The following is a 26732-nucleotide window of genomic DNA, read 5'->3' on the forward strand; positions in this document are numbered from 1 at the left end:
GTGGAATCCTTTCGACACCTTGTAGAGTCCATGTCCCGACGAATTGAGGCTGTTCTGAGGGCAAAAGGGTGTGCAACTCAATATTAGGAAGGTGTTCCTAATGTTTTGTACACTCAGTGTAATGTTCCTGAATAATCCATTGTTTATCTGCAACCGCACTGAAAACAATTCTAAACTTGTAAAAACTAGACTTTTGTCTCCTATACCACTTGAGATCACTCGAATGGTGTTCTTTAGTGTTCCATGGGTGTAGAGAAACAAATCAAATGTGAGAGTAACATTTTTTGCACAATCAGATTGTGCTCTAATGAACTCTATTGCACAAACACATGTTGTTGTTGTTCTGGAAATGCAGTAAGGGCACTGGAAATAAAAACTCCTGCAGACTGTAATGAGTGTTGCTGCCGCCGCCATTTTAGATGGGCTAAGGCTGCCCAATCATGCTTTGCTGTCGCTGGCGTTTGTCTGTGTGACATCGTTGTGTTCTGTGGTCACCTCTGACAGGGCTGTCTTCACCTCCGACTCCTCCACTTTACTTTTCTCCTCTCCAAATATCTTCCTGCAATGGAGAAAATGTTAGAAATGAACACTCATTACAGTCTACCTGCAATGTAATAGAAAAACAACAACATTCATAAAAAAACAACAACAGCTGTGTTCAAACAAAAAACATCCCAAATACACACATTTAAATTTTAGCAGATGCTCTTATCCAGAGTGACTTACAGGAGAAATTAGGGTTAAGTGCCTTGCTCAAGGGCACATCAACAGATTGTTCACCTAGTCGGCTTGGGGATTCGAACCAGCGACCTTTCGGTTACTGGCCCAACTCTCTTAACGCTACCTTTCCAATATATTTTTTGACAATAGCCATAGGTAGTAATTGTTAGACGATTGATACCAGCACAAGTAATATAATTACAGAGCACCTCTGAGTCAAAGCGATAGAGCAGCACTAAGGACCACATAATAACCAAATGATTGTCTGTTGCAGTGTCTGCCCTACCGTTGTATAGACATTAGGCGGGGTGAGTGAAAGGCCTGATCTAGTCTTTTGGCCCTATCCCCAGCATAAGCGCAGCATTACAACACTGCTACTGCACAACCTCCACAACACGCTCTACAAGGAGTACCATACTACCATACAGTACAGTACAACTCCACATGATGTTGCACACACATCCACACAACCACTACCATGGCAATGACTACAGCACTTCTGTCACCATTACACAGGTCTCATTAATTATCACCACTGTTACCACAATTGACTACTACAATTTCACTTTACTTCACAGGACAAATGGCAAAGTGGAGACTGAGCGATAATAAAATAGAAGTTGAATGGGCACACAAAAACATTGACACGTATAAACCTCTAGAGGGAGCCATACTCGTCGTTGAGTGGAGCAGCCTTGGCCAGACTGTCTTACTCCTCCAGAGCAGGGGGGACTGAGGCCTGGAGGTCTGCCCCAAACCCGTCTCCGTTAGCCATGAAGGAGGTGGAGGAAGGGACAGGGGCAGGAAAGGGAGTGGGGCTACTCTGAAACCTAGTGGGCTCTGCTGGGGGCAGGGATGGGCTCTTAGTCTCCACCCCATTGGTCAACTCTAACTCTCTGGGGCTTGGGGCTTGGGGCTCTGTGGTGGTGGACATGTGGGTGGTCAGGGTGGGTGTTACGGTGTCGTAGGTAGTAGAGGCAGGTGTGATAGTGACCGTGGGGGCAGTTGTGGCAAAGCTCGGGGCAGTGGGAGCATTAGGGGCAGGTATGGGGGCACTTGTGGGAGCAGGAGTAGGAGTGAGAATTTCTGGGAAAACAGGGGCAGATTTGGTTGAGTCCTCATGAACGATAGCAGCAGTCCTGTCAGCATTGAAGGCAGTAGTAGGAGCAGTAGGGACAGATATGGGAGTGCTTGTGGTAGTGGGGTCTATTTTAGGGGCAGGAGTGTGAGTGTCTTTGGTAGTAGAGTCAGGGTTGTCAGTGTCATGGGCTGGTGTACTAGAGTCCAGGACAGTGGGGGTGAACGCCGTAGGAGCAGGAGAGGGGCTGTCTGGGGCAATAGGAGCAGCTTTCCTGGTGTTTTGGGTAGGAGAGGCAGTTGAGGGGGCAAGAGAGGGACTGTCTGGGGCAGATTTCTTGGGGTCCACGGTAGGAGAGGGTGTGGAGTGGGTAGGTGTGGGGCTCTTGGGAGTGGGAGGAGAAGGAGCAGGTCTGTTAGAGTTTCGACGCCGAGGTGGTATTGGAATAGAGGACTTTCTAGGAGATTTAGGGCTATCTGTGGAACTAACAGCAGTGGCAGACATTTTGTCCTCCGCTCTAGGAGAGCTGTCTCCCAGAAGGTCTAACAGGGGGGCTACTCTAGCTGTGATGTCTGAGGTCGAGATGAGGGGGGTTGGGGGGGCTGTGTTGGACTCTGGGGTGGGTGCCGGGGCAGGGGCAGCGGCAGGCAGGGGGTCAGTGGCTGGGGCAGACAGGGGGTCAGTGGCTGGGGCAGACAGGGGGTCAGTGGCGGGGGCAGACAGGGGGTCAGTGGCGGGGGCAGACAGGCTACAGGTGAGGGTGGTGCTCTCGCTAGAGGGGCTGTCCTGGGCGGGGTCATAGGTTGTGTTGGCTGTGTCAGAGATGGTGGCTACGGACGAGAGGGTGTCCAGAGCCAGGGCAGCAGTGTGAGCGGCCAGCCTGAGAGAGAGAGCAGGGAGAGAACAGAGACACACACTAGACACTGAGGTGACTGGGACACGACGTGAGGGACTGAGGAGGAGGGGTGGAGAGGAGGAGCAGGTAGGAGGTTAGGGTTAGGGGAGGCATGCCGTTTGAGATCACACACACAGAGCAGCCAACATCAACTTGAGAGAAAGGACACACAAGGGGGTTCCATGCAGTGAAAACACATCAAATAACAAAGGACACTGCCAATGCACAGACTAACATGGAGAACATGAACTGAAAACACAGAGGTCTTTCTAAAGGAAACCACATCACTACACACAACCACCTGAAGGGTTGAATAGAACCAGACACTCATATCATGTGACTCCAGTTTTTCAATGTCTCAGTTTTTAGACTGGTTTCATCAAGTTCACCATATACAGGAGGACAAAAGCACAGTGGATCTATCCACGTCTTTGACTGGTAGCGATTCAAACTTGATATCGAAAAGCTAAACCTCCTGAGAAATTTCCTGAGAAAATCCTCCTGAGAAAAATGTATTGTTGCAGCAAAAACACCCCCTCCCCAAAACAACCACACAAGAAACTACAACACACACAAGGATTTTTCACACTGCATGTTGTTAGACCAGGGCTATCCTTAACCCTGGGTTAAAACTAGCCTAGGGTTAGCTAACCCTCCTTTCACACAATCATTTGTTAACCCTGGGCTAAGTGCAGTGTGAATGTGACTATAGAGAAATTTCAACAAAAAGCATAAACACATGAGCACACGACGGTGCACTCTGCTTATAGGAATCACAGACATATGTATAAACCAACTGCCTATGCTCAAAAAGTCATAAACATTCCATTAATTACAATGTACTCAAAATTGTGCAGGAATACTGTGATTCTTACAAGAGGAGTGTACTGTGCTTTAGCCTAACAATGACATGTGTGTGTGTGTGTATGTATGTATGTGTGTGTGGGTGTCTGTATGTCAAGCTATACTCACTCTGGCTCTGTAAGGGGTGTGGTCTCATTGGGTTCTGTGGGTCCTCCTGCGTTGTGATTGGCTGTGCACTCAACCTCTGTCCTCACCTCCACTATCGGCTCTTTGGACTCGTCCTTTCTGTGGACCAAAGAGGATTCTAGGATTATTACATGGACACCATGACAACAGACTCCAGGATCTCAGTAACACAGAACTACTGCATAATGAAAATGATGTAATGCCTGATCAAGAGAAGGTAGACAATAGACAAACCATTACGGACCCAAAGATTAGCAAATGAAAACTGTGAGATTGCATCTGATTGAAGTGTGCAGAATCCTTTTTCAGTCTATGGCTGCATCCCAAATGCACCTTACTCCCTATGGACCCTGGTCCAAAGAAGTGCACTGTCTAGAGAATAGGGTGCCATATTGAGACAGTAGACACTCACAGGAATGCAGCCTTGCCCTGTTCTAGGTTGTGTCCCTTGGCCCCGCTGCCTGGCTTGCCACACAGACACATGATGAGGCCACACTTGTTGGTGAAGTAGCAGGTGACATCCACAGCCAGGAGCAGCAGGACGAAGGCCAAGATGAGGATCCCTGCCATGAGGCCCGTGGAGAGGGCAGACTCACCGTCTATATCTACAGTACAGACACAGCATGACTCACTAGGAACATATGGCACCATAGTTAGACAGCAGAATGCATGTGGACATCCTGTTAGAATATGAAACCATCTCTGTTTTCTACATAATGGTTTCATAAAACACAGACAACTCACCTGTCATGCACATTGACATAGTTTGAAGATATCACAGCATCTAATCGGATGTTTTGTAGATGTGAACTGCATACTGGTACCTTGATGTGCTCAAATTGGGAGATCAATGTCTCCTTGACAGGGCTCAAACAGACATCACATGTGACTTGTACCTTGTCTTTGGAACAGTAAAGGCATCTATCTAAATCACCTGCCCTCTAATAAATGCAAACCCATTAAGATGCATTAAATCAACTTTATTTGATATTAGTCATAACCAAAAACACCTGAAGAAAATGCATAATATGTGCTTCAAGAGATCGTTTGTAAACAACCATTTAAGTGTGGCTAGCTAGGCACTACCCCACACAATACATGATCTCTAGCGGTATCTGTCCAGTTTCCATTCTAAACAGAGCACCCTGAACTTCAGCTCCTCTGTACTTCTGCTTCATTTACAAAAAAAGAGTATTAACAATTCAGTAATGACCTTAGGGTCTATTTATGATGCAGTTGTGGAACAAAATAATCACACAACTTAATTGTATAAAAACATAAATTGCTAGTTTTCAATGACATTTGTAGTTCTTCAGGAATCAATAACCACAATTGACTGCTGCAGTTCCAAATTGCTTCAATACCACTTATATGTATGTACACAATGTGTCATAATACAACAATATTAATATTAGCATATTATAACATGGTTATTTGTCTATATTTTTGTCCATGTAAAAATTAATGTCATTAAAAATCTTTACAGTACATACAATGTAGTAAGTGAAAAAAGAATATACATCCTTTATGTACAGTGGGGGAAAAAAGTATTTGATCCCCTGTTGATTTTGTACATTTGCCCACTGACAAAGACATGATCAGTCTATAATTTGAATGGTAGGTTTATTTGAACAGTGAGAGACAGAATAACAACAAAAAAATCCAGAAAAACGCATGTACATTTTTTTATTTATTGATTTGCATTTTAATGAGGGAAATAAGTATTTGACCCCTCTGCAAAATATGACTTAGTACTTGGTGGCAAAACCCTTGTTGGCAATCACAGAGGTCAGACGTTTCTTGTAGTTGGCCACCAGGTTTGCACACATCTCAGGAGGGATTTTGTCCCACTCCTCTTTGCAGATCTTCTCCAAGTCATTAAGGATTCGAGGCTGACGTTTGGCAACTCGAACCTTCAGCTCCCTCCACAGATTTTCTATGGGATTAAGGTCTGGAGACTGGCTAGGCCACTCCAGGACCTTAATGTGCTTCTTCTTGAGCCACTCCTTTGTTGCCTTGGCCGTGTGTTTTGGGTCATTGTCATGCTGGGATATCCATCCACGACTCATTTTCAATGCCCTGGCTGAGGGAAGGAGGTTCTCACCCAAGATTTGACGATACATGGCCCCGTCCATTGTCCCTTTGATGCGGTGAAGTTGTCCTGTCCCCTTAGCAGAAAAACACCCCCAAAGCATAATGTTTCCACCTCCATGTTTGACGGTGGGGATGGTGTTCTTGGGGTCATAGGCAGCATTCCTCCTCCTCCAAACAGGGCGAGTTGAGTTGATGCCAAAGAGCTCCATTTTGGTCTCATCTGACCACAACACTTTCACCCAGTTCTCCTCTGAATCATTCAGATGTTCATTGGCAAACTTCAGATGGGCATGTATATGTGCTTTCTTGAGCAGGGGGACCTTGCGGGCACTGCAGGATTTCAGTCCTTCACGGCGTAGTGTGTTACCAATTGTTTTCTTGGTGACTATGGTCCCAGCTGCCTTGAGATCATTGACAAGATCCTCCCGTGTAGTTCTGGGCTGATTCCTCACCGTTCTCATGATCATTGCAACTCCACGAGGTGAGATCTTACATGGAGCCCCAGGCCGAGGGAGATTGACAGTTATTTTGTGTTTCTTCCATTTGCGAATAATCGCACCAACTGTTGTCACCTTCTCACCAAGCTGCTTGGCGATGGTCTTGTAGCCCATTCCAGCCTTGTGTAGGTCTACAATCTTGTCCCTGACATCCTTGGAGAGCTCTTTGGTCTTGACCATGGTGGAGAGTTTGGAATCTGATTGATTGATTGCTTCTGTGGACAGGTGTCTTTTATACAGGTAACAAGCTGAGATTAGGAGTGTGCTCCTAATCTCAGTTTGTTACCTGTATAAAAGACACCTGGGAGCCAGAAATCTTTCTGATTGAGAGGGGGTCAAATACTTATTTCCCTCATTAAAATGCAAATCAATTTATAACATTTTTGACATGCGTTTTTCTGGATTTCTTTGTTGTTATTCTGTCTCTCACTGTTCAAATAAACCTACCATTAAAATTATAGACTGATCATTTCTTTGTCAGTGGGCAAACGTACAAAATCAGCAGGGGATCAAATACTTTTTTCCCTCACTGTAAACTGTCTGGTACTCACCACCATTCACTCAGTACTCTACCACAATATTCATTAATTCATAATAACATTACCACTCATTCAATACCCTAGTGTTCATTAATGTCAACTGGAAGCTCCATTTAGTTCTCTAGTGCTGAGTGCTGCTACGAGCTGTGCTATGCTGCTGAGCGGAGTGGTACAGTACTGAGTTGTAGGAGACAGCTGATACTAGCCAAGTCCCATACATGTTTGTCCTGTATAGCCAACACCTATGGTTGTTGTCAACGACCATACGTGTTGGCTATACAGCACAAACAGATCTGGAACGAGGCTAAGCTGATACCACTGCCTTTGGTTCAGTTCAGCCAATCGGGCTGGTCTGTTCTCTAGTTACTCCCCCACCCACTGAGAGACATGTGTCTGTCTAGGCATCCATCCAGAGAGATAGCCAACCAGGGCAGAGAAAGGCTAGCTTTCTTTCCTCTATGTGTGTGTGTGAGAGAGAGACCAGCGTCGCCTCATATAACTAGCTATGAGAGCAGCAACACAGCTACTATGGACAGGATGAGGGAGATCAGAGTGTATGTCACAGACGAACAGCCCTGGGTCGCTGCTCAAACCAAATATAGTCAAAACCAACCGAAAGATGCGACACACAGATTTAGAAAATAAGAATACGTAATGAGGAAAATGTTCATGTAGTGAAGTCACCAGTGTCCAAAACCAGGCAAGATGCAGAGACATAGAGAGATGGATACAGAGAAAGGGGAAGAGAGAGGGGGAAGGGGGATGGAAATTAAGAGCGGGAAACGGAGTGGAAATGGACAGAAGGGTGGGGAAATGGGATGAGAGGGAGGAGAGGAGAGAGAAGAGAAAATATGTCAAGTTTGAAAACAAAGCTGAATTGAGGAAAAAAGAAAAGTTAAAGAAGTAGTTTTAAACTGACAAGCAGTTAAAGCTAGAATCCGCAAACAATAACAATGCCGACACCCCGCCTCTGTTTTGGTAAAAAGCTGAGGGATGGGCCTAGATAAATGTAACCACTCTGAAATTCATTACAGAGCTATGGATGCAAGGACTGACCATCCATGATCTCTAAATGATAGTTTTAACCATGCTGTGAGGCTATACAGTGTTTGTTTACATTTATGTTGTTTACAAACTTAGAGTAAAAAAAGCTTACATTTTGGGTTCTGATGGGTTACAACTGTTGAACTAAGGCCATGAGGCATTTATAAGTTATATTCTTCAAGATTCAATGGGTATCTATCATTCATTTAAAAGTTTTTAAAAAAAATGTATGTAGCAACTAAGGATTCTAGCTTTAAAGCAAGTTAAAGCAAAAGCACAGCATGTGAGAGAGGACTACGCCACAAACCATGAGTTAGGTAACTGGGGGTTGAACGGTTGTGAATGGGATGCGTGTTTGTCTGGGAGGTGAGTTAGAAAGGAAAGAACAAACAGGAGAACTGAGAAGGAGGGATAAGTCCTGTTATGTTTCAGTAAAGCACTCTGCATCGCCTGAGGCCTGGTAGGGGTTTGTCGTAGCATAGCTGTGTAGTGTTGCAACACAGGTGTCTGTGGGTGTCAGTAAAAGCAGTCCGTTTCAGCTAGCTAAGACCTGCTATGGTACAGGAATGCTGCTGCATCAGTTAAGGCCAAACTATGTAGCAACAGGCTGCATCCACACACATGGACAAAGACCATCCATCTACATACTGTACCCATCACTGTAGTAGGATAGACCATCCATCTACATACTGTACCCATCACTGTAGTAGGATAGACCATCCATCTACATACTGTACCCATCACTGTAGTAGCATAGACCATCCATCTACATACTGTACCCATCACTGTAGTAGCATAGACCCACCATCTACATACTGTACCCATCACTGTAGTAGGATAGACCATCCATCTACATACTGTACCCATCACTGTAGTAGCATAGACCCACCATCTACATACTGTACCCATCACTGTAGTAGGATAGACCATCCATCTACATACTGTACCCATCACTGTAGTAGCATAGACCATCCATCTACATACTGTACCCATCACTGTAGTAGGATAGACCATCCATCTACATACTGTACCCATCACTGTAGTAGGATAGACCATCCATCTACATACTGTACCCATCACTGTAGTAGGATAGACCATCCATCTACATACTGTACCCATCACTGTAGTAGGATAGACCATCCATCTACATACTGTACCCATCACTGTAGTAGCATAGACCCACCATCTACATACTGTACCCATCACTGTAGTAGGATAGACCATCCATCTACATACTGTACCCATCACTGTAGTAGCATAGACCATCCATCTACATACTGTACCCATCACTGTAGTAGGATAGACCCACCATCTACATACTGTACCCATCACTGTAGTAGGATAGACCATCCATCTACATACTGTACCCATCACTGTAGTAGGATAGACCATCCATCTACATACTGTACCCATCACTGTAGTAGGATAGACCATCCATCTACATACTGTACCCATCACTGTAGTAGCATAGACCATCCATCTACATACTGTACCCATCACTGTAGTAGGATAGACCATCCATCTACATACTGTACCCATCACTGTAGTAGGATAGACCATCCATCTACATACTGTACCCATCACTGTAGTAGGATAGACCCACCATCTACATACTGTACCCATCACTGTAGTAGGATAGACCATCCATCTACATACTGTACCCATCACTGTAGTAGGATAGCCTTTGTCTATAGCGGAGGCAGCCTGTTGTAACACTGAGAAGGCAAACTCATACAGTGTGTCACACACAGCTTCGGTGTAGGAGTTTAATTCTAACAGATTGGAAATTGGAAACAAATTGTGCGATGTATGCCAGCATCACGAAAAATAAACAGTTAAAAACTAACTCTGGATATGGTCAAAAAGAAGTGTTCGTTTGGGTGGCCCTCACAGACAATAATACCCTCTTGGCATACCCTCTCGGACAGACAGTGGAGAGTTCTAGTTAGAAAGTTTTAACAGTTTCTGCTGCACAGCGAACACCCAGGAACAGCTCTGACCAACAGCTGGCTTGGTCTTCTATCTTCTTCTATTTTGCCTGCCGAAAACATCTAGACGTCTAATTCTTATTAAGTGTACTGTCAAATGTATGTGGTTGTGAGAACCGAAAAGGCTCCTGTTTGGGACATGTTTGAGTTTGCTGTCTCAGCTGTGTGTGGCAGTGCCAGTGTGAGTGCCCTGTGCACGGTGGGGTTACCTGGGATGGCAGCAGGTTCTGGAGAGGTTCTGAAGGTCAGGGTTCCAGGTTGGGACTTCCCCTGCTGGTTCTCTGCCACCACAAACACATCGTACTCCATGTTCCACTCCAGTCCGCTCAGAACCACATACTCACTGCCACTGGGCAGCCGGATCTCTGGCTTCCAGTCGGCCTGACGCTTCTAAAGGACACACAAAATAGGCCAGGGTCAACTTAATGATACAATACCTGACAGTCTCTTTTAGGAATGTATTCCTTGAAAGGGCATGGGCACATTAGCATACATTTTATGCACATAAGAATGCACATTGTCTACAACTGTCTATGGTGCTTTGTACAGTGCGCCACACTCACTGGTTTATAGCACACTAGGTATTGTGAGTACTCACTGGTTTATAGCAGACTAGGTAGTAGCAGTACTCACTGGTTTATAGCAGACTAGGTAGTAGCAGTACTCACTGGTTTATAGCAGACTAGGTAGTAGCAGTACTCACTGGTTTATAGCGGACTAGGTAGTAGCAGTACTCACTGGTTTATAGCAGACTAGGTAGTAGCAGTACTCACTGGTTTATAGCAGACTAGGTAGTAGCAGTACTCACTGGTTTATAGCGGACTAGGTAGTAGCAGTACTCACTGGTTTATAGCGGACTAGGTAGTAGCAGTACTCACTGGTTTAACGGACTAGGTAGTGTGAGTACTCATTGGTTTATAGCAGACTAGGTTGTAGCAGTACTTACTGGTTTATAGCAGACTAGGTAGTGTGAGTACTCACTGGTTTATAGCGGACTAGGTAGTGTGTGATGGGTGAGCCTCCATCGTCCTGCTTGATCCAGTTGACTTTGAGGGAGTTGCCTTTAGTTTGGAGTGTTCCCTCCAGCTTAGGCGGTTCAGGTTCCCCTAAACAGACACATCAATGATATCAAGGTTAGTTGGTGAGCTGAAGTGGTCATTCAGACGATGTAGAATGTATTACGGCTGGTCAGCAGCTGCTGTGAAACCTTTAACTGGTTTCTCATAAACCTGTTTCAAAGATGTGAAGAAAGCTCTGTTAATATTCTGTACTAGTGTTCTCCAGATGGCACACTTCCTCCATACTGTTTTGCTAGAGGCACTTGTCTGCCTCTCCAACTAAAAGCCCTCATGAACAAGCTGTGAGACTACTGTGGCGTGCTAAAATGTAAGTAGCATTTATACAGCAATTACACATGATTGGATAGGACACAGCCACTAGGGGGGATGTTTGTGCACTGTAAACTACTTGAGAGGGACAAATGAGGGTTAGTACGAAAAAGTTATTACAATGTGATAAATCTGTGAAATTGTTGGGATAAATCCAAAGTTATATCAGAAGGTGTATTTGTTTGTTGAATGGATAAATACATATGTTATTAGGATGAATAACTCCCATTACAATCTGTGAGAGTGATCATCACTGAAACAAACACGAAGCACACTAGACAGGAAAAGTGGGAGTAGGGGGGGACCATAACAAGGAAGTTAAATTGAGACAAAATGTAAGACTATCAGAGCTAGTTTCAAGGAACTTGATTTAGAGCTAAGTCTGTGGCCTAATGGTATTCAATAAACATGTGTAGAGGCCAATTTTACTTCACAAATGCCTTGTAAGTCAAACATTACTGACAGACAAGTTGGATGAAAATTCCATGCTCATAGGAGAGGATGACATGCACTTCTGAGGTCACAAACTTGCTTTGGATAAAATCATTAATGTCAGGTTTCATATTTTAAACTTATTTGATTGGCTGAAAATAGGCCTGCTTCGTTCAAGGCAGGAAGGATTTTTTGGAAAGTCACAAAATCAAATATATGGGATTTCTGCAGAGATATACAGTAGTTAATACAAATGAGTATTGCGGATAGAGAATCCAGTAAAATATATAATCAAGTTAATAACTCTGCATGACAGACAGGGAACACTTCCTTGCTAAAGAACTGTGGCAGTTCCTGTGAGCTCCAATCAGTCTAGAGAAGGGGAATGGATACACATGATGGGTTAACAAGATGGAATATAAATGGAAATAAATGGGAAATGTTTGAATTGGGACATTTAGTATTTATATTATGAATGACTCTCCAGTAAAATTAAGATTCTTCTGATGAAAACTGGGAACGAAAAGTTACCTTCTGCAGAGTGGATGACATCATCAGCACCATGCAAGCCACATGATGACAGTCACATGAAACGCACGCATGTGATTGGTTGAAAGGAAAGTGGAAACATGAAAGATATAAAAATAGACAACGTAAACTTGGACAGGAAAAACAGTTATAAGACTTCAAGACAAAATTAAACAAAACAGAAACTGAAGAGTAACACAAAACAACAGTGAACATTTGACAACACTGAAAACACAAGCAGGGACAAATGACAGGTTTTCCTCTGAGAGAAATGATGACTTCAGCTACTGTAGCATATGCTCTAGATTTACAACTTTCAAAATATGCTAATAAATGGAAAAGGGTACATCCCAAACCATCCTTCTCCTGCAAGACAAAATGATTAACAACAGAGGAAACGCTGCAGTATTTCCAACAAAGACATACAGTACCAGTCAAAAGTTTAGACACACCTACTCATTCAAGAGTTTTTCTTTATTTTTACTATTTTCTACATTGTAGAATAATAGTGAAGACATCAAAACTATGAAATAACACTTATGGAATCATGTAGTAACCAAAAAAGTGTTAAACAAATCAACATATATTTTATATTTGAGATTCTTCAAATAGCCTTGATGACAGCTTTGCACACTCTTGGCATTCTCTCAACCAGCTTCACCTGGAATGATTTTCCAACAGTCTTGAACGAGTTCCCACATATGCTGAGCACTTGTTGGCTGCTTTTAATAATAATAATAATATGCCATTTAGCAGACGCTTTTATCCAAAGCGACTTACAGTCATGTATGCATACATTGTTACGTATGGGTGGTCCCAGGGATTGAACCCACTACCCTGGCGTTACAAGCGCCATGCTCTACCAATTGAGCTACAGAGGACCACTTTTCCTTCACTCTGCCGTCCGACTCATCCCAAACCATCTCAATTGGGTTGAGGTCGGGGGATTGTGGAGGCTAGGTCATCTGATGCAGCACTTCATCACTCTCCTTCTTGGTAAAATAGCCCTTACATAGCCTGGAGGTGTGTTGGGTCATTGTCCTGTTGAAAAACAAATGATAGTCACACTAAGCCCAAACCAAATGGGATGGCGTATCGCTGCAGAATGCTGTGGTAGCCATGCTGGTTAAGTGTGCCTTGAATTCTAAATAAATCACAGACAGTGTCACCAGGAAAGCACCCCCACACCATAACACCTCCTCCTCCATGCTTTACAGTGGGAACTACATATCCCACAGCAGAGATCATTCGTTCACCCACACCGCGTCTCACAAAGACACGGCGGTTGGAACCAAAAATCTCCAATTTGGACTCCAGACCAAAGGACACATTTCCACCGGTCTAATGTCCATTGCTTGTGTTTCTTGGCCCAAGCAGGTCTCTTCTTCTTATTGGTGTCCTTTAGTAGAGGTTTATTTGCAGCAATTCGACCATGAAGGCCTGATTCGCACAGTCCCCTCTGAACAGTTGATGTTGAGATGTGTCTGTGACTTGAACTCTGTGAAGCATTTATTTGGGCTGCAATTTCTGAGGCTGGTAACTCTAATGAACTTGTCCTCTGCAGCAGAGGTAACTCTGGGTCTTCCATTCTTGTGGCGGTCCTCATGAGAGCCAGTTTCATCATAGCGCTTGATGGTTTTTGCGACTGCACTTGAAGAAAAGTTAAAAGTTCTTGAAATTTTCCGGATTGACTGACCTTTATATCTTAAAGTAATGATGGACTGTCGTTTCTCTTTGCTTATTTGAGCTGTTCTTGCCATAATATGGACTTGCTCTTTTACCAAATAGGGCTATCTTCTGTATACCCCCCTACCTTGTCACAACAGAACTGATTGGCTCAAACACATTAAGAAGGAAAGAAATTCCACAAATTAACTTTTAAGAAGGCAGACCTGTTAATTGAAATGCATTCCAGGTGACTACCTCATGAAGCTGGTTGAGAGAATGCCAAGAGTGTGCAAAGCTGTCATTAAGGCAAAGGGTGGCTATTTGAAGAATCTCAAATATAAAATATATTTTGATTTGTTTAACACTTTTTTGGTTACTACATGATTCCATATGTGTTATTTCATAGTTTTGATGTTTTCACTATTATTCTACAATGTAAAAAATAGTACAAATAAAGAAAAACCCTTGAATGAGTAGGTGTGTCCAAACTTTTGACTGGTAGTGTACATATTGGAAATACTGACAGAAAACAGCAGCATTGAAAAAGAGGACAGAAATACAGACATATTCCTAATATGACTTAGTATTGCCAATACTGACGGACACTATAGTATCAGTTGTACATGTACAACCTACACATGACATGAAAACACAATAATATTTGGGGAGAGTTAAGTTGTATCAGTAAATTACCATAGCTTCTTACTGTAGGTACTGTACAGTAAACTGAGTAGCAGGTAATAGGGGGGTTCTAGGCTATTTGTCTTGGTATAACAGTGTCTAAGTCAAATGCTAACTACTCATAATAACTAGGATCTATAGGTCTAATCCCCAGTAACCACATAACAAACCTGAGTCCTCAGTGAAAAAATGAAAAATGCCATCTAAGAAACCATGTAGAAGAAGAGATATCAGGCAAAAACAAAGGCTTCACAAATAGCTAGTATGTCTGTTCAAATATGTTATCTGCAATATAATATTCCTGCAGATTAAAGGTATTAAACTATTTATGTTAGACTGATCAGAGAACAGAAAGGAAAATAAACATAATACAATATTTAATGACTGTCAAATCTCATTGGAAAAGATGCAGAGGCAGAAAAACCAGAAGCCACATGAAATCCAATGACGGTATAAATAGAATACACCGTTTTAGAACTGGAGACAGACTGTTTTGAAAACACTTTGAAAGTTTGTCCAAAGTTCAAACTAATACTCAGAGTGAGTGTGTATGATGATGAGGCACTTACTTGCGTAAGAATAACCTGAGCGGTCCAACAGAAAAACAGAAAATAAATCAACAGAAAACTACAAGTGTATGACAAAAAAGAAAGAAATGAAACTAACAAGGCTTTATGATAGCAGCATCAACCATAGAAAATAACAATCAGAATATCCTTGGATACCAAACTATCAGTTGAACTCTACACATGCAGGGCATGGCATAATATTCCTGAGTTAGCAAGGGGCAGACATTCCACTTCCAGTCACATTTGCAACCAACAGGGGGAGATCAAGGGTAAGGAGAGAGAGGGAGAGAGAGAGAGGGTAAAAACAAGGGTTGTCGTCATCATCCTAGCAGTGAGAATTCAAGCCAATTGTACAGTAGAAGCTACTTCATAGATTTGCAAGCACAGCATAGGGCAAAGATATGTCTGATCTAAAGGTTGTAAGCAAGTGCTGACCAATATGTCTATGGTGGAGCTGACAAACAGATTGTACAAACAGGGCTGCATGTATTGATTCATTTTAATGAGGAGGTGCAATGGGCGGTGGCAAGGTGAGGTAAAGGGGGTGGTTGTTGGGGAGGTGAGAAGGTAGGTGTGAAGTGTGTGTGTGTGTGTGTGTGTGTGTGTTCGCGTGTGTGACTTACGGACAGGCTCTGTCTTGAAGACGAGAGCGGGGCTAGTTTCACCCTCTCCCTTGCCGTTGATGGCTGACATCTTCACCTCATAGTTGGTCTCAGGCTTCAGGCCTGTGATGGTTACCTCACTCAGAGCTCCTGAGGATACAATTGAGAAGTACAATTACTGACACATCCACAACAGACTCTTCACTCAGACAGAAATACCTGTTTGAGGAGTAACAGGGATGCAATAATTACAGACAACAACATTTTCTTTTTTTCTCATTTGAGGGTAAATCAAACCAGCTAAATTATTATATTGGAAAAAAGGCCAATGAATGAGAAAAATAAACAGAAAGTAGCAAAGCACATTTCCTTTTTTTATCCCCTCACATACTCTCTCTCTTTACCCTTGTATCCCCACATCCTGCCCCTGTACTCACCTCCATGGACCTCATAGACCCTCTGCACCCAGCTGCCCCTGCCCACAGTCTTCCACTCGGCCCGGTACCTGAGGACGGGTACACCCCCGGTGGCGTCAGGCTCCTGGAACTCCACCCTGGCTGAGCTGGAGAACGGTTCCACCTCCCCGAGGGACGGGGCTGACGGGACATCTATAGAGGAGAGGAATCACACATAAAGGTACTCATTTGAGAACTACAGTATATTTCATTCGATGCCGACATTCAATATTAGATTCACAATATAGAAGCATGACGATTTTGGATAATTAGCTACAGATTGTGATTGTGACTGACCAGCCTGAATGAGGAGGAACTCCTTGGATTCTGTGCCCATCTCATTGGAAGCAGTACAGTTGTAGCTCCCAAAGTCATTCTCAGACTCTGGGGTGACCTGGAACAGAGGAGGGAATCGATGCATGAAAGTTACTGAGGGCAGCAAAGCATTACAAACACAAGGTGACTAAGATGCTTGAGTCAGTTTGTTCCACTGTTGTTTTTCCATTAGAGATGCCTATTTGTATTCCTCTTTCTCTGTGCTTCCCTCTACTGAATAATGGAAAACACCCTCAGTCTCCCCACAATGGAACTGGGCACGAACCCTGCAAATACTAGCTGTCACACATTAAATCTTAATTTTGTGTGTGTATTCGTGTGTGTGTGTGCTCATGCATGTGTGTGTGTGTGCGCACAGTATCCCGACGTGTATGCGTGTGTGTGTATTTGAGTGCGTCTCTACCTCCAGGTAGCTGGCTGTGGGGCTCTGGAAAACCTTGGCTTTGGTGACGTTAGCGTTGGGAAGCTGAAACCCGTCCCTCAGCCACAGTATGGAAACGTCACTGGGGTGGGCAAGGACCTCACAGCTGATGTTAGCTGCATTTCCCTCCCAGGTATACACTGTCACTGAGCCCTGGATCTTAGGGGCATCTATGAAGGAATTAACCAGCAATGTGAATAAGAGATTTCTGTCTTTTGTCTTAAATATTTAAAAGAGGAGGCTTTGGCACAAACGTTGGAAGCTGCAGGCAGTATGTCAGGCCTGATTAAGACCGTGAGCACTAGAGACAGTGGTTGCGTCCTTATTTCCTATATAGTGTACTACTTTTGGGACCCTATGGGGAATGACAAAAGTAGTGAACTATAGGGTATAGGGCTCTGGTCAAAAGTAGTGCACTGTATAGGGAATAGGATGCCATTTCAGACGCAGCCTTGTGACATGTAGAGGTCTTACAGCGGACTTCCAGGTAGGCGGGTTGAGAATCCACTCCGATGGCGTTGCGTGCAGAGCAGAGGTACTGGCCAGCGTCAGTGAACTTGGCGTACTTCAGCGTGAGGGAGGACACACGAGCATCACTTCTCACTACGACGTTCCCATCCAGACTCTATAGGGCAGGAAATCACAGGTTAGCGAGCAACAAAGGACCTCTGTTTGCAGTACATCAATGTTAACCTCATATCCCATTGTGATCCATGCATTATTGAGAGCCCATACATTATAACACACTCTAGTTATATCATAGTAATATTGAACTCTGAGCCTAGAGACAAACCATTGTAGCATTGAGTGCTTTTCCTATGGCTGTAACATCAGGAGGTGATGACACTACACATGACCTGCACTTACAAGAGAGACAGAGATACTTTAGAGTAAAGATGTCAACCCTCTGTATTGTACAGTAGAGATGTGTACAGTAGCAGAGCACATCAATAATGGTTAAAGAAGCTGTATGGATGGAGCCATCAAGAGCTTTTCACACACTGGCTATAGAGTGAGGTGGCTAAAATCAGATACAGCAGGCTATTTAGGTCTCAGCCTGTTAAATGCTACTAGTGTATTGTAGTGGTTCCTGTGGACAAGATAACATGCCTAGCTTGCACTTTTACACACAGCATGCTGAGTGGTTCACTTTATCTTGTGAAATTCAACTAGATAATAATAATATATTGACATACATAGTGTTGAATTATTTGTGTACTTCCCCAAGAGCAACATACTGTCTGATGTACAGTTCATACATCTACTGTATACATATTATAGGTCAGGCATTCTAGTACTGTACAAGACCCGTGGTTGATCCATGAAATGTCAACTCATTGGGGTGATTCTATTCTGCAGAATTAACTAGCTACCTAGTCAGAGCAGTGCAAACTGTGAATTGTCTCTGTAATTCTAAACTAAAGCAACACCATGCTGACTAAATTCAATAGAGGTTAAGACTCCAGCTTCAGAACTAGAACCAAAGCATATGAAATGGGGAAGAGGGCAAGAACATTCAAGACCTTGCCAATTACAACTATAGCAGAAACCCTGCTAATAGCTAATAGGATTTATGTTTGTCTTAAGATACACTACCTGACTTCATTAACGCCATATACACAAGGTCTAAATAAACAGCCATGTACGTAACCTTTAGCGTAGGGGTCGGCTACTCTTGTTGTTGTTGACATTGGACAGGAACTCTCACGCCATTCCAAACCACTGTTAACTCATGTTAGGTGTCGTAGAAGCGCTGAACTTCTGGGGACCTCTGCATTTTATTTTGCATGGCTTTGAAGTTCAACACCCACACATTGCATGTGAACCATCTCATTAATGCCTCTGTGTTGTTCAATTAGCTACAGTAGGGACCAGTCTGGGGGACAAACTAACTAAGGCTGTGGCTCAAATGTCACCCTATTCCCTACATAGTGAACTACTTTTGACCAGAGCCCTATAGGCCCTGGTCAAAAGTAGTGCACTATATAGGGGATAGGGTGTGATTTGGGAAACTAACTAAGAGAAGAGTAGCGCTCATTAGTTCTGTATTCAAACTCAACAGAAGCAGCATGTCTGGGGCATTAAGTATGCCTGAGGAAACGCTTACATAACACAGGCATGGCAGTCTGTGCCCTTTTCATTCCACCCTCCTCCACCTCCTCCCTCCATCCCCCCACCTTCTCCAAACACTGACAGGGATAATTACATCACAGCTGAAAGGGTGACCAGAGAGTGTGACTGTGTCCCACCAGCCTTGTGCTGCACTCACATATGCCACCCCTTATGTACATGCAGTTCCTATTGTGGTCCTTGATGAAAAAATTAAGTCCAAGTACCAGGCACATTAATATGATCTTGGTGTAGTATAGATAGAACATTCAGTTCCCTGTTTTTGGGCTGCATTGTGAGGTCAAAGAGGGTAAACTACAACTCATCATCATGGCCAAAGACTGGACAACCACATGGCAGACCAGACCATGATATACAATCTCATTTGTGTCCAGAGGAAGAACATCTCCTTTTGTTCATATGCAACGTGAGAACATAGATTCATTAAAGTTTCATAACTATGGTTTTCAACAACAGAGAGTTTATTAATAATGCCTAATTGCTCCTGTAAGTCGCACTGGATAAGAGCGTCTGCTAAATGACTGAAAATGAAATGAAATGAAATAATGCAGGGTAGTGTTGCCTATTGGAAACATCAAGCAATTTTCGCTTAGCTCGATCATTTGTGTATCCTAGACCTTATTCCCTGGAAAGAATGGGAACAAACATCCTTCACCAGTTGTCTGATACCTGGCTACAAAATGGATGAGCTAGGAAAAAGAACATTCAGGTTTCAAGGATAATTTTTCAGCCTGATGGTTCTCAGAGCGAAGCCACTCTAATAAACCAAACAGGACTGATAAGAGTTTCTCCATCAGTTTCCATGACTACGGCAACAATAAAAAAACAGTGTTGAAGAGAATTGTAAAGTCAAAAATCAATATGGTAAAAGAGGATGCATGGGCATGGTATACGGTAGATAGTGATGGGTACTGGGTATACTATAGAAGCTATACCTTGTGTTGCTCGGGCCGAGTCCAAGAGGCCTGTAGAGGACACAGACAGAATAGAACAACAACAAAAACCAAAGCAATCCTTAGACAGGAATCCAGTACCTCACAGCTGGGACAAACAACACTGCACGAGCATGCAACTGAACAACACTGCCCCACTCATATACAGAACCTTTTTCCTGCTGTAGTCCAGTGAAATGGGCTACCGCTAAAACTATAATACAAGCACGCCATTCAAAAAATTGGGCACAATTAGACTCATCAACCTTTACCCTCCTCAGTAGTATTAAACTACTCAGCATCAAACTATAAATAGCCTAGCCAGCGAGCTAAACAGGTTTTAATGACGTCATTTCAACCCGTTTAGCCTGCTGGGTACATGTTAATGTGTAAATAATAGACACTACATTGTGGAGTTAGTGGTTAGTAGTTAGCATGGAGGGATGCTACAAACATTTCTCCATATATCATCTTAAAAATTGAATTATTAAGAATTGTTTTCATGATTATGAATCATGATGAATCGACATTTAATATGAAGTTATATAATCAACACAACATTTAACACTCAATTCAGTACCACAAAAGAAAATCAAACGTGATTTTAAAAAGTATTGTCCACCTCTGAAATAGATTTACTTATAGAGGATAATAAATATTATTTAAAAAGCATGCTTTAGGGGTTTCCTAATGTTAAGGAGAAACAGGAGGCATGAAGGAGTGATGATTGATAATGGACGATGACGTAGTGATGAATGGAAAGGAGTATGGAAGCCAGACGACAAGCAAAATGGTAAACAGCTTTCCATCAGACGCAGAAAACAACAAAGTGTCCCATCTGCTGAAACGTACTGCAGGCATCATATGATATCACTATTTTTGACGATCCACTGGGGTGTGGCGAGACAGGAGAGACACACACAGCAAGACAGGCACAATTAACACCTGATTTTAGAAAAGTAGTTAGGCACCAGACCCCACAGTGCAGAGGAGGAGCTTCTGCTCATTATTACAGGACGCATAACTAACAGCACCCCTGGTCCTGCCTGGCCTGACACAGCACTGTGAGGTATGGAATTGAGTTGACACATATCACTGTCAGACCCATGTTTTCTGTTTGTTTAAACAGTGGGACATGGACCAAAAGCAAATGACAAGCTGATGGTGAGAGCTGTAAACACCATGGCATCTTATCAGTTGTGCAAACCACACTAAATAACATCCCCTCAGACAAATCAAATTTCCAGGCAGCACTCCTCATCCCCTGTGTAAGCAGTGAGCAGCGATCCTCTCTCTCTCTCTCTCTCTCTCGGTTATGATGTTGAGTATGAAGGTGGGGGAGGGGAGAGGAAGAGAGGCACTGTTGTAGAGGAGATTCTAGAGAAGAAACACTCACATAACTATCTCACCCAGCACCACACAAAATGCATCATCTCTATAGTCATAAACAGCCCAACAGTATGGTATGGTTACAGGACTAGGCTGGGTCAGTGTTTTTTGATGACCCCTGACTGGGATCAGTTAGGAACCTCTCCATCATTTATCCTGGCTAGCAGCATTCCAACTGTCATACCATCAGAACAAACTGCCATTCAATGTCCAGAGAACCACATTGTACCACCACTGACCAGACAGGCACATAGATGAGCATTGTGTTGGAACTGTAGCTAGAGAACAAGAGCCTCTCTACAGTCACACGCTACTGTACCAGTGCTTAGTAAAGCAGGCCCTTGGATTGAAAGCATCCTTCTGTTTCAACACCCCTCCCTGAACCAATCATGTACTAGTGCAGCAGCCAACAGCAGCCAGCAGCACCACATGACTGAGCTCTCTGATCATTCAGAACACTTCACCTTCAAATGTTCATTGCCAAGAGTTAATAGCTACTTTCCTACTCTCAACTGTCTGAATACTAGACCGATCTCATTGTGTTTCCATGGAACACATTATCATAAATTAGACAGCTCCCGTAAGATTAAATACACAGCAATGTACAGCATATGCTGTCAACGGAACGATTCAATATCTGGTCATCTGTACCACGTTGGAGCGTTGATGAGCTTTGAAGAAACCAATTTTCAAGCGAGTTTGCTCCTCCTTTCCAGAGCCTGAATGTTCTCAGATAATTGCAGCTTGCAAACTTTGTAAATCAAGTTGAATGTTTAATATATATTCAAATAACCCACCCTTTCATTGTGTGAGATAATGTCCAAAGCATGCATTAACATTTCATTTACATTTTAGTTATTAAGAATTGTTACAACAAATAACGGGGCTGAAACAACAATGTAATTACAACCCTTGCAAACAAAACCTTTCTTCAAAAACAAATATTAGTATCAGAGCACTAGAATGGAACAGTAAGCTGGTTTAAACTTGTTTATGTAATTGCTAAATCATAGTGTCCTCTTGGAACACAATGTTACCATGGCATGTGTGACCCACATTTAGGCTATTCTATGGGTTCAATCCTTTTGTCAATCTGATCCTCTCAATTGACATCTCAATGTCTCTGTAGTTATAAATATGTGACAATGTTCATTTGTCTGCCATCACTATTGTAAACGTGTAAGGAGAGACTCTGCTGTGTAGAATAGAAAAGAAACCCTATCCTTTATAAAAACCTTTTAGGCTATAGCTTACGTTACCTCAGACAACAGTTAGACTTGAATGCCCTGTCAACAGGGATAATGGTAATCCAGCACCTCTTTACAGCAGGAACTATGAATCCGTCCATTTCTATGAGTACAACAGTCAGCAGACTGGAGAATGTAAAGGAACATTAAAGCACTGAGAGTGGTGGCAATGATATATGTAGCATGATACACTACTGAATAGCACACCACAGCATGCACATGCACACACACTTGTAACACAGACACAATTCTCACAAATATCCCTCAACACCAATTCCACATAGGGAAAACAAAACTGCAATTGTCATGCTGATAGCCAATGAGCCAATACAACAGCACTGATTAAAATAATAGGCCAATATAAACAAGTCACCATAATAGCTGGATAGATAGACGACTATGGCACATATTTAATGTGAGAGTTGATCATTAGCTTCCCCTTTCACCCAATTGAACCACAGCCGCTATGATTAGTGATGCTAGCATGGCAGAGAGACCACAGACGAGGGACAGCCAGGTTCAAAAACAATTAGCAGCCATTTTCCAAATCACACTATCCTGGCTTCTCGCTAGTAAAGAAGACATTACCTCTGGATCATTGCCCACGAGACCCACAGCGCCAGGATAGTGTGAAGGGGCTTCTATTCTTCCGCTGTGAAGGGGCTTCTATTCCTTAATGCTCCTGTTTTTAAATATGCTCCTAACGATAATTCAATGGAGGCTGCTAATCATTTCTTCACCCCCCACCGTGGAGAGACGGCTGTACCAGTACAACACAGGCCCGATACAGATAAAGACTCAGGCATTTTGCTTTTAGCTTCAACCTTGACGGAATGATTGATGACAGATATGCAATGAGACAGATAGTCTACATGACAGGACAGAGAGACACAGACTGAGTAGCAGTAAGACATGGAGCTGCCCCTATGGATGGAGACGGAGATGATCGGACCGGGAATGGCAACACAGAAATGAGGAGGTCCTGTTTTTAAGGTCATTACGGTAACCGTGTTTTCTTCTGACCTCAGTAGACAAGGCAGAGGAAACCCCCACAGTTTAAACACCCAGAACCACTCTCTTATGTAAGGACCAGTGCAACGCAATAGTCAGGCTATATTTGTAAAACATGCAACTTTTGAATCGATTTAATAAACCCTGATAAGACCATATCTTGAGGATTTTCAAGGAATATTGACTGAAGAGCAGACAAGAAAATTCGATAAAAATACTTATTTGATTCTATCAGGGTTTTTGTCGAATCTCATACCCCATACGTAATTTGTTCTATCAATTGATTTTGTTCCATTTCTGTGCCACGCTGATTTCATACCTGATAGATCCTGTTTAGATGTGCCTGCAGGGGAGAGAATGTAGCGATGTAAACGGACCATCCCGGCGGCTCCGCCTATACACACTCCTCCTATACTGTACAGGTACCTACATTTGTACTACAGGGAATTAGCTATATGGACAACGGGGAATTATATGAAAATATAAGATCCATAATGGCTGTATGTAGCGGTCTGCAAGGGACTAGCAGAGGCTGCTATAGGGACATACACTATATATACGAAAGTATGTGGACACCCCTTCAAATTAGTGGATTTGGCTATTTCAGCCACACTCGTTGCTGACAGGTGTATAGAATCGAGCACACAGCCATGCAATCTCCATAGAAAAACATTGGCAGTAGAATGGTCTTACTGAAGAGCTCAGTGACTTTCAACGTGGCACCATCATAGGATGCCACCTTTCCAACAAGTCAGTTCGTCAAATTTCTGCCCTGCTAGAGCTGCCCGGTCAACTGTAGGTGCTGTTGTTGTGAAGTGGAAACGTCTAGGAGCAACAACGGCTCAGTCGCGAAGTGGTAGGCCGCACAAGCTCACAGAACGGGACCACCGAGTGCTGAAGCGTGTAGCATGTAAAAATCTTCTGTCCTCGGTTTCAACACTCACTACCGAGTTCCAAACTGCGTCTAGAAGCAACGTCAACACAATAACTGTTAGTCGGGAGCTTCAGGAAATGGGTTTCCATGGCCGAGCAGCTGTACACAAGCCTAAGATCACCATACGCAATGACAAGCGTCGGCTGGAGTGGTGTAAAGCTTGCCGCCATTAGACTCTGGAGCAGTGGAAACGCGTTCTCTGGAGTGATGAATCACGCTTCACCATCTGGCAGTCCGACGGACAAAATTGGGTTTGGCGGTTGCCAGGAGAACACTACCTGCCCGAATGCATAGTGCCAATTGTAAAGTTTGGTGGAGGAGGAATAATGGTCTAATGGTTTTTCATGGTTCGGGCTAGGCCCCTTAGTTCCAGTGAAGGGAAATCTTAAAGCTACAGCATACAATGACATTCTAGACGATTCTGTGCTTCCAACTTTGTGGCAAAAGTTTGGGGAAAGCCCTTTCCTGTTTCAGCATTACAATGCACCCGTGCACAAAGCGAGGTCCATACAGAAATGGTTTGTCGAGATCGGAGTGGAAGAACTTGACTGGCCTGCACAGAGCTCTGACCTCAATACCAATGAACACTTTTGGGATGAATTGGAACGCCGACTGCAAGCCAAGCCTAATCGCCCAACATCACTAATGCTCTTGTGGCTGAAAGGAAGCAAGTCCCCGCAGCAACGTTCCAACGTCTAGTGGAAAGCCTTCCCAGAAGAGTGGAGGCTGTTATAACAGCAATGGGGGGGACGAACTCCATATTAATGCCCATGATTTTGGAATGAGATGTTCGACGAGCAGGTGTCCATATACTTTTGGTCATGTAGTTTAGGTCTAAGCTGCTATAGGGATGAGGTCTAAGGTGGGATGGTAACTAGGTAGCTACTAGGTAGTAATATGAACTTCTCTGTGTGACCTTCTATTAGCTAGCTGCTGCTCTGGGGCCATACTTAATCAGTAGAGGTGAACCTGGTTAAGGGAGCCTTGCCATGTCTAAGTGAAACACATCCCCTGAGTGTCCCTCTGACTGCAGTGGGCCACAGCCCCAGGCTGGCCTCTCTCTGTGGGCTGCCTGTCCCGTACCTGCTCTCCCTCAGTGAAGGTGCGCAGGCCGAAGCTCCAGTTGATGGTGGGGGTGGGGTCCCCTGACGCCTCACAGGTCAGAGTCACCTGCTCCTCCATCTCAGACGTGCTCTGGTTCAGCAGGAAGGTGATCTTAGGTTTCACTGTAGCAAAGACAGACACACACAGAGCCATTATAAGCAACCTGTAGAGACAATCACCTGTATGAGCTACAGTATAGCTACATTCACAGCATGCACACACCCATTACAACCAGCATGCAATCCCATAGTGACAACAATCACCTGCCAGATCTGATGATAGTACTTAATACCTACAGCTATAATCACAACATAACCCCCAAAATAATCCAATGTTAAAATCCTCCCAAAGTGAATAGATATAGACAAAGCCATGATTAACCATCAGAAACCCATCACACAGTCAATCATCTGTCAGCACCAAGTGAGAGGAGCCCCTCACCAAACACTCTGAGGCTGAGTTCCTGTTCGCTCTCCCCAGCCTTGTTCTTAGCGATGCAGGTGTACTCTCCCTCATCCAGCTTGGCCACCTCCATGATGGTCATCTCTGAACCGTCCTCATTAAAGCTGTACTTCTCTCCTGACTCCAGCAGAACACCGGCCCTGGGGGAGAGGAGACGGGGAACACACACACACGCACGCACACACACACACACACACACGCACGCACGCACGCACGCACGCACACACACACACACATTATTCTGATTACAATCAGCTTTTATGAAACGAAGAGAAGCAACTTTCACGACACAACTAAGTCTGCTGCTAACTACGCTTGATGATACATTTTATCAAATAAATCGAATAAATAAATAACTTCCAAACAAGTATTTTCCCCGTTGAATTAAGTCAGACTTAATTCAAATTAGCACAATTCAGTTTGATGTTTCAGTGTGACATTGAATCGCTCTTTCCAATTTAATGACATTGAATATTTTTCTTCCAGTCTTCAATCATGATCCCTCTAGAGTCTACACCAGAGAACCATTTATTTATTGGCAATGACAATGACCCTTAGGGTCAAGGTTTGACCACAGACAATAACATTGTGGTCTCTT

General features: G+C 43.5%; 1 pseudogene across 1 annotated transcript in view; it reads right to left on the reverse strand.

Moving 5' to 3' along the window:
• Positions 1-438: 438 nt before the first annotated feature.
• LOC311101953 (neural cell adhesion molecule 1-like) overlaps positions 439-26732 on the reverse strand; it is a 111491-nt pseudogene continuing 85197 nt past the window's right edge. Inside the window, exons 7-21 of the transcript in view lie at positions 26114-26274; positions 25652-25794; positions 23954-23977; positions 19991-20020; positions 17400-17550; positions 16908-17095; positions 16466-16562; positions 16151-16321; positions 15735-15863; positions 10827-10951; positions 10055-10235; positions 4096-4288; positions 3666-3782; positions 1395-2678; positions 439-559 (exon numbers count right to left, since the gene is read on the reverse strand). The product of the transcript in view is annotated as a neural cell adhesion molecule 1-like (transcript). The remainder of the gene's footprint in view (positions 560-1394; positions 2679-3665; positions 3783-4095; positions 4289-10054; positions 10236-10826; positions 10952-15734; positions 15864-16150; positions 16322-16465; positions 16563-16907; positions 17096-17399; positions 17551-19990; positions 20021-23953; positions 23978-25651; positions 25795-26113; positions 26275-26732) is intronic.

This window comes from Coregonus lavaretus (assembly GCF_964263955.1).
Source record: "Coregonus lavaretus genome assembly, chromosome: 26".
NCBI classification, from domain to species: Eukaryota; Metazoa; Chordata; class Actinopteri; order Salmoniformes; family Salmonidae; genus Coregonus; species Coregonus lavaretus.